Consider the following 8,484-nt stretch of genomic DNA (forward strand, 5'->3'; position numbering starts at 1 on the left):
GCTGTCAGTTACACTCACCTTCTGAACTATGAAGTGATGGGCATGTGTGAGTGCAGGATAAGAGATAATTAGTTTTCATGTAGATAGTTTTGTTTGTATCGTCCCCCGACTCTTCAAATTGCCTCGTTCTTGGGATGCGTGTGAGAAATGGATTGGAAGAACTGCGTCTGGACTGCATTTGTATGATAACCACTCAAAGTCACATTCACATGGCAGAACATGTATGCAGCAGTGGTAATTAGACATTCAAGGACACTTCAGGATGCAGAATAGAGGAGTCGACGACAGAATGACCAAAGACCTGCTCCACCTGCAGAAGCACTCACACAACCCACATCTAAATATCTCTCTATGCTCATTCTATTAAAGCACATTTACGCTTTACACAAATGTGTAGTTTAGGTTATAATTGAAATTTGACTCATTAGCTTCAAGTAATTTATTGAGTACATCAGAGACCTAGAATGTGGGTTTCATTAGTCTGAAACCTAATCAACTGATAATGAACTCTCACCCTGTTTACACCTTCTGTTAACACACAAGCTTGGTTATCAGATTTTTAATTAGTGCAAAATGAAATCACTGACGGTTTCTGATGCAGCACACCACCTCCACTGTTGGTTAGAGTTGATATTGATATTGAAAACAACATTTTACTCATTATGTTGGAAATATTTTGGAAATGTTGCGCTTTCGTCCATCGTTTCTTTATCTTGTGTGAAATACAGGGGGCGGCTGACTGCTGTACTGTACGTAATAATTCTTAAGTACAGTAGTTTGACTGCTTGGGTCGGCAGGATGAGGCCCGCCCATTGACGGGAACTCGTCCTCAGCTATTCCTGCCTTCAAATGGAACTTGTGAGATCTTGGTTATGACTTGGGAAGCCGTGTACGTAGAAGTAAAGTCATGCACGTCCTGCATGTCGTGTTTGTTGCCCTATCTTTCTGCACAATTCTTTTCTGTGGCAAAGTAAATTAGAAAATCCCCTCAAATTGCCAGCAGTGAACCTGTGCAGCAACCAGTACCAGTAATTAATAGTTTATGCATTAATAGTTTATGCTTAAATGCACCTATTTTAAAGCTGCATAATGAGCACATAACTTATAACCACCATACTGAAAACCCAGCTATATTTAATAGAGCTTTACACACAGCATGACTATTCATTTGTGATGTGTAAGGAAAAACTGAAAATATGCCTGCTTTTAATGTCAGACAGATCTCTTGAGTATGTATTATTGATGGCAAGTGGACCAGCAGCAGAGATATGACCCTGTGTACCTCCAGCTCCCTCTGCTCATTACTGCCTGATAAGAGCTGAAACATTTCTGCAGGGCTAAGGCAGTGTGCTAATAGCTGCTGTATGGTGGAGTGCAGCACAATCCATGTGACAGCAGCAGCAGCAGCAGTAGCAGCAGCAGCAGCAGTAGCACCTCCTTGTCAGCAAAAGTGGTCGGAATGCAGCAAGTACAAAATGTACAAGTGCTAACAAGACACACAAGATTAGTGTCATTGTTTTCAGCCTATTGCTCTCTATTCTCTCTATTTAAATACAAATGCTATGAAGTGCTGGGATTCTGTATTGGATAATTACATGTTAAGAGATCATTTTATTCGTTTTTGATAATGTTTTATCAAAATCCACCTAGTTAAAAAGCAGAGTTATAAAACGAGCCTTCTTTTTGTTTAGTTTCCACATTCCTACTGTTTGTTATCATGTTTGTACAGCCACACACAATAAGCTGATACCATAGCGAACCCCCTGCCAAGTTCCCATAATGCAGTGTGCTCTCTGAGCTTTACGTTTTCCTGCATTTGTTGACACGATTATTTATTTCCAAGTAATCATTTCCCGATGTTTACATTGCCCTGGTGAGCGAGAGGAGACAGCATTAGATGTACCATTGTTCTTTACCCCACCATGTATTATGGAAAACGTTGTTGGACATAAACAGGAGCTTAAGTATTTACAGAGGATTGGGTGTGGATTATTTATATTTATACTTGTGTCTGGATATTAACTTTTTTTTTTAAAACCATAGTTCTGTGGTAAACATGAAGAAGTAAGTCGTAACAGCTGGTGGACTGAACTTTTACATAAAGGGATACGTATTTCATTTAGGTTCTTGCACAATTTCACAGTGTGAACTCCGCAAGATGAATTTCTGGATTTCAGTTGTATAGCAACCTGGTATAGCAGGTGTGTTTTATCACAAGATTTGCCAGAGCTGTAGAGAGGACACCTTGATGCATAAGGATGAGTGTTGGAGAAGGAAACGTCAAGAACATAACTCAGAAGCACATGGTTGTGTTATTATTACCATAGGGAGAGACAACCTATGGCAACCTAAAAAACCCTAATGTCTGGTTACTCAAAGAGGAGAGGATGTAGGAAACATGAAATAAGACTAATCAAATGCATCAATGTGTCTCCCCCTTGTCAGAGTGCGGCAGCTGAGAGAACTGACCTCTCTGGAATGAAGAAAATCTCAGCTCAAGTGAAAGTCTGACAGATGTACATGAGAAGCAGCATTAGTGGTAAGTTCTTTTCATCGTATCCATCTTTAAAACTAGCATTTGACGACTTAAATGCACCTAGATCTCTGTATTTGATGCTTTAATGAAATCTATATTCAGCTGTTTGTTTACAGGCCTTTAACAATCTTGATAATTTCTGACATTTCTTAAGAGTGAGTCATGAAACATGTGAAAACAAATACCTAGTAAATATGTGGCGATTTGATATTTCCTAATTCACCGTGCTACAGTGGCTTACGCGAGACTTTGGGCTGCAAACGACGCAAGTTGTGTCCTTCAAAGTTAGTTCAGCTGCATTCAAAGGTGCATTTGCAATAAGCATGACCTTGATGGCGTGTTCCGTTTCAAAATGCAGACCTTGAGCCGCTGAAGCGAGATCCTGCTCATTTGTCTTGAGGATGGAGGAGGATACAAACACGGCTCCTCAGACTTCTTGTTGTAAATTTAGCTGAATTTACAGTCATTGTGTTTAATGAGTCTTAGCAAATGCAGCCACACTGTGGGTTGTAAAACAGTGTTTTTAGACCTAACAGAAATGATATTTATAGCCATGAAAAATAAGCCAGATTTAATAAGTGAATTAAGGTAGAATTTCTTTTTAAATTTAAAATTAAATACGTTTCACCTATAGGCCTTTGTAGTCTTCTCCATAATTCATCATAGAGATATGTAGTTTGATCTTCCTCTCCTTCCTCCCCTTTCTCCTTCAAAATGTGCTTTTTGTGAGTAAGCATTTAGCCATGGAAATAGATTTTGCTATTTTCTATGTAAGATTTTTGCCATTTTATATAAATAAGTGAATGCCTCTCATTCACATGTTTCTTCTCAAATGGTGTCTGCCACGTTAAAATCAATACACCCCTGACAAATATTTGAATGAATGTTATTATAATTAGAAACTTTTACTTCTCTGGAAGATGTTCAATAGTTCAATTTAACACCCTTCTAAGAAAATGGGTTTAGGTGAAACCACGACACTCTGTAGATGCATTTTAAAGCTAATTATAGTGTTCTTAAGGTCTATTAAATCAAAAGCAGTGGCAGTAAATCAGCCTAGTTATCACACTGTCTCTACATGGTTGGTACATTAACAACATTATTGCTATATCTCAAGACATAATAAAGTAGTGATAATGCCACTCATCAACATTTTCTAGCAAAATTACAGTTACACTCAATAATTTGTACAGTATGAACTTTCAAGGTAACGCTCTCAATAGATTTTAACATCCAACCATGGACAGAATATGCAAGTTATAAATCCATCTCTTACGGAGCAAATCATATCTGTTGGAGGTGAAGTACACCAACATACACAGATAAGCACTCATGTTCACCTTCTCTGGTGTAGACGCATCATTGTCAGCGACCAAATCAGAAACAAAATTCACAAAAGCTGTATTTGTAAACTGCTCAGGTTATTTCGGAAGAACTTGACCTATCACAATGCAAATTAGCCGACAGCGGTGGGTGTTTCTTTTCCCTTGAGTGTGGTTCCGCATAAACATACCACACTGTCACACTGCTTCGAATTTATTACAGCGGCAATGATTCACCGATAATTGATGCTGGAGTGCTGCACATTTTAAATTCTTTTTCAGTTCAACTTCATGTTTGTTTTACCAAAGCCGTTATTTATGTGACCTTTTGATGCCGAGCTCCGGGCCCGAGTAGGAAGACATAAATGATGCACTACATAAGTATACATCAGCCACTTTAATCGATGCTCGCTCAGAATGCTGCTCACATTGTTTGGCTTGAGGCTTCGGTTGTAAAACTGTTGAGGGATCTCCTTCACTTTAATGTGATATTGGATATTCATGAGAAAATGACGCAGGATTATTTTTACCACATTAAACTAGACATCTGCAAACTAGAAACTAAAAGGGAAAAGAAATCATCGCTACTGTATTTTGTATTTTACTGGGATTCCTAAAAAGTCAAGTTCAGTTTTGTTTGCGTTGTAGTTGATTAAATTGATTATTTTAAAGTGGACACCTTTCACAATACTGCCTTACACAGGAAAGATGACTTATTGATCGCACATTGGCTTCCTGATCCATCGTGTCTTCTTTAAATTTGTTCATATTTTTGTCCACAGTTGACAGTAATGTGGAAGTACTGTATGTTTAATATTTAATATGGGGTAATATCCTCTGGCCCCAGGAGATGGACCGCTTTCCTCTTCCTGTGCTGTGCTGAGTTGGCAGGATGTCTTTAGCCACTTAGCCACTCATTCGCCACTAAACATTTCTCTCAAACATTACACATAAGCGCACAGTGGTCAGTAGCTACTTCATAGATGAAGTGGACTGACGGGAACACAAAAACACACCGAAGCAAAAGAAGAGACTAAAGAACAAGTGCTGGCTTTTCTCAACTCGACGAATCAGAATTGCTCAAACTTGCACTACCTCCTCTTGGCAAATAAGTGAAAATAAGTGACAAAAAAAAAGAAGCTGCTTCTTTTAATTTATAAATGACACATGTCTGATGACCTGTATTTATTTATATATAAGTTTTTTGTTTGTCACATAGCACTTGGACATTAAAACCTTTCCAGTTGAGCACATTACTTAGAGTACAGAGTCAGGTCTATACCTTACTCAAAGAGCTGTGTCTTTTTCTGCGTGTACACTGTAAATGGAACGAGTCTTGTTTTGTTTCCATGGAAGCATGGGGACAAACCTATTCCACCAGTCATGCATGAAAACTGATTATAATTGATCATTTTCTTCCAGACATGTGCTTTGACATGTGAAATGAAGTTTTTTTTCCTTCCTTGGATCCTTCCCCTGCGTCCTCTCACTCACTCACACACACACACACCTGTAGACTGACCCCAATATCTGCTATGGGACATAGTGATAGAAGGCAATAAAAAAGCAAGGCTTCATTGTGGAACTGCAGATCAGTGGAGCTTTGATTTTCTCCTCTTGCCCTCTCTGGAATCATCCTTAAAGCCAGTGGTGCCAACAAAACCAATAACGGCCAGCTGGAAATATAACAGTGTGGGCTTTGATCAGCGAAGATGAGATATTGAAAATGGAGGATGAGGAGCATAACACTGGTTAATGAATGGCCCAGATGTATTTGATTTTGGACCAGCTATTCTCTATATAGTAGTTATGTGTCTATCTTGGAGTGTTGCCGACATAGCATACCGTTACTTGTTTTTTACACATGCCAAACACTGTCTACCAAGACGGCTCGAGAAGGGAGATTTCTATGAAGGATTGGAGGTCTTAGACTGGCTCTTTTTGTATGTACAGTATTTACTAAATATAAGCAGCAGACGTTTTACTCCAGCACAAAGGAGGAATTCTTGCACCGCATTGTTATTTTATTACCTGTGGTATCGGTCTACTTTTTAATCTCCTGGGAAAAGCAGGTGTGAACGGCAGAGAATATAACGGTGTATATAAGACCGTACATAAAAGCACTTCATTCAGATCCGCAGGGATAAAGAGATTATATTTTCTATTGCCTTTAAATTCTGACGAATACTTTCTCACATGTAGTTTTCCTCCTGCAGAGATAACACACAGTATAGTACCAAAATGTCTCCTCTCTTACCATATTTGACATATAATTTACAATATTTCATAATCACAACCAAATACTTACTTTTAAACTCAATTGTGTTTACTTGGATAACACACATTTTTTACTGTACTTCATGGAAATGACATGGACTACTTTTGGGATAATTCTTATGTACAGTCTGTATCAATGCACTGCTAAACACGAAACAATTGTTGACCTTTTGTCCTTTGTTTCTCTTGGTCTTTGTCTTTCAGGGTGGTTTATATTTAGACGTCCATTCGCGACAGGGATATTCTCTATCTGTTCATTTTGTTCGTCCTCTTCCAAAGCAGCGTCCAGGTCAGCATCTATGCATTGAGAAAGAGTCGGAGGGCTATGGAAGAATGGAAACGGAGGTTATCTACGTGTGGGGAGATGCATTTACAGTATTACAGTATAGGAGAAGAAAAAGCTTTTTCCCCGATGAAGGACTGACTCATTTGTGTGACTGGAGAGAGGTTAGGGCTGCACACCGAGAATGGCAGCTTCGAAAGTGTAGCCGTGCCAAGAGATTTTAAAGATACATTAGAAGCATATGTGAGACTCCATACATTGATTTATAATGAATGTAAACAATCAAAAAATGTACGCAAGGTAGAGATTTGAGCTAAATAATGATACATGCGATGGATCTGTCATGAGATTTGATTCAGTTTATACAGTATTTTCTTTATAAATACAATTGTATTATTAAATCTTAAGTGCCTGCTGCTGAATGGTTGTGTTTCATCCAAAATCACTATGATCAACACATTGACACTATCCAAAATCAGAGATCTCCACACTGAAACCAGCTGGGTGACACTGAATTCATGATCGCATGAAGGATGCTGTCAGATCACACGGTGCATCTAGAACTGTATGTTAGTGTCTTCAAGGACCTCACATCTCCAGTCAGATGAAATGTGACCGGCTCAGTTTCCCATTCACTGTTTTCTGTGTCTGTTAATCATCAAAGTGTTTGTTTCGGGACCTTGTGAGATACAGATGTGTGATGTGGTTGCAACCAGAGTAAGACTCTTGGCATTATTCTTTCATATTCCTCCCTTTTATGGTAGTGGTTTAAATGTTACGTATTACCATCCACCATTCTGCTTCCAGACATTGACTTATTTTTCACATTATGATGGAGACAAGGATTTGATTTCATCACAACCATTCAGTAGAAAAAATTGTTCTGTTGGTTTTTGAACGTGGTGTGGACACGTTATGAGATAATGACTCTGTGTAAAGGTCATAAAATGTCACACAGTATGAATTACTTTAAAAATAGATATGGGACTTCTTCTAGATTGGTTATATCCATAAGCTGGATCTGGTTTGCCAGGTGAAGCTAGTCAGGATGTAAGAAGTTAGTGAATAGGAATGAAGTCTTTAGGAAAATAAGCCTACTCCTCACTTGATTTGGCAATGGGCCGCCCATCGGTGGAAAGTGGAAAGGGGACTTGGCTTGTAGCCGGAGGGTTGCTGGTTCACGTCAGGTTCAAGGTTTCTAGTAGAGGATGGGATTCCCCCTGCGGGAGTGATAAAGGACTCATTTATAATTTATTTACATTGTCAGTGAACATTTCCTGAAAGATTAGATCACTAGTTTCAGCTCTTCTCCAATAGGACATTATTTAAATTTTGTAAATGGTGTTCCCATTTAGAGGAAAATAGACATAGTAAGTATGACACACATGAGTGGACACCAGTGTGATTGTCTGGTTGCTAAATCTATCACGGTGCTGGTGAAAATGGGTAAACTTAAAAAATTTAAGGACGTATGAACAGGAGCAGGGCATGGACAAATTGGTAAAATGAAAAAGAGGGAGAGAGAAATGCTTGAGTGAGCAAAGTGTGCACTCTGGGTCATATCTGCTCTGAACTGCTCTGATTTATTTGTTGGTGTTGTGCCCAACAAAGAAACAATTCAGTGTCGGCGTCAACGTTGCGTAAGTAATGTATGGGTTTCCCGCGCTTCCAACAAAACAACCTGATTTAATCAGTGTAACAACAGTTCCATGTCTGCCTTGCTCTCCATGGCTTTTTTTTTTTTTTATAACCTAAGCAATTTGACAGATAGGGATACACTTTATTGATCCCCAGGGAAATGTAGGCATTCAGCAGCTCAGACAGATGTTCCAGGTAAGAGGTAAGTGTCCTGGCGCTACAGATGCAGTCGGATGAGAGTCCTATTCAAAGTTGTCACATATTTATGGCAGGCATTAAGATGAAGGGGATCATCTCAGTGAGGATAGCGTGTCCTTTTGGCGTGGTGTTCTCCATTTATGCGCACTGAATTTTTTATTGTTGCTATGTTACATGGGGTATGCGATGATTAATTAAAAATCTCGGGGGGGGATTATGGTCGAGCATAA

Source organism: Solea senegalensis, linkage group LG5 (assembly GCF_019176455.1).
Source record: "Solea senegalensis isolate Sse05_10M linkage group LG5, IFAPA_SoseM_1, whole genome shotgun sequence".
Taxonomy (NCBI): domain Eukaryota; kingdom Metazoa; phylum Chordata; class Actinopteri; order Pleuronectiformes; family Soleidae; genus Solea; species Solea senegalensis.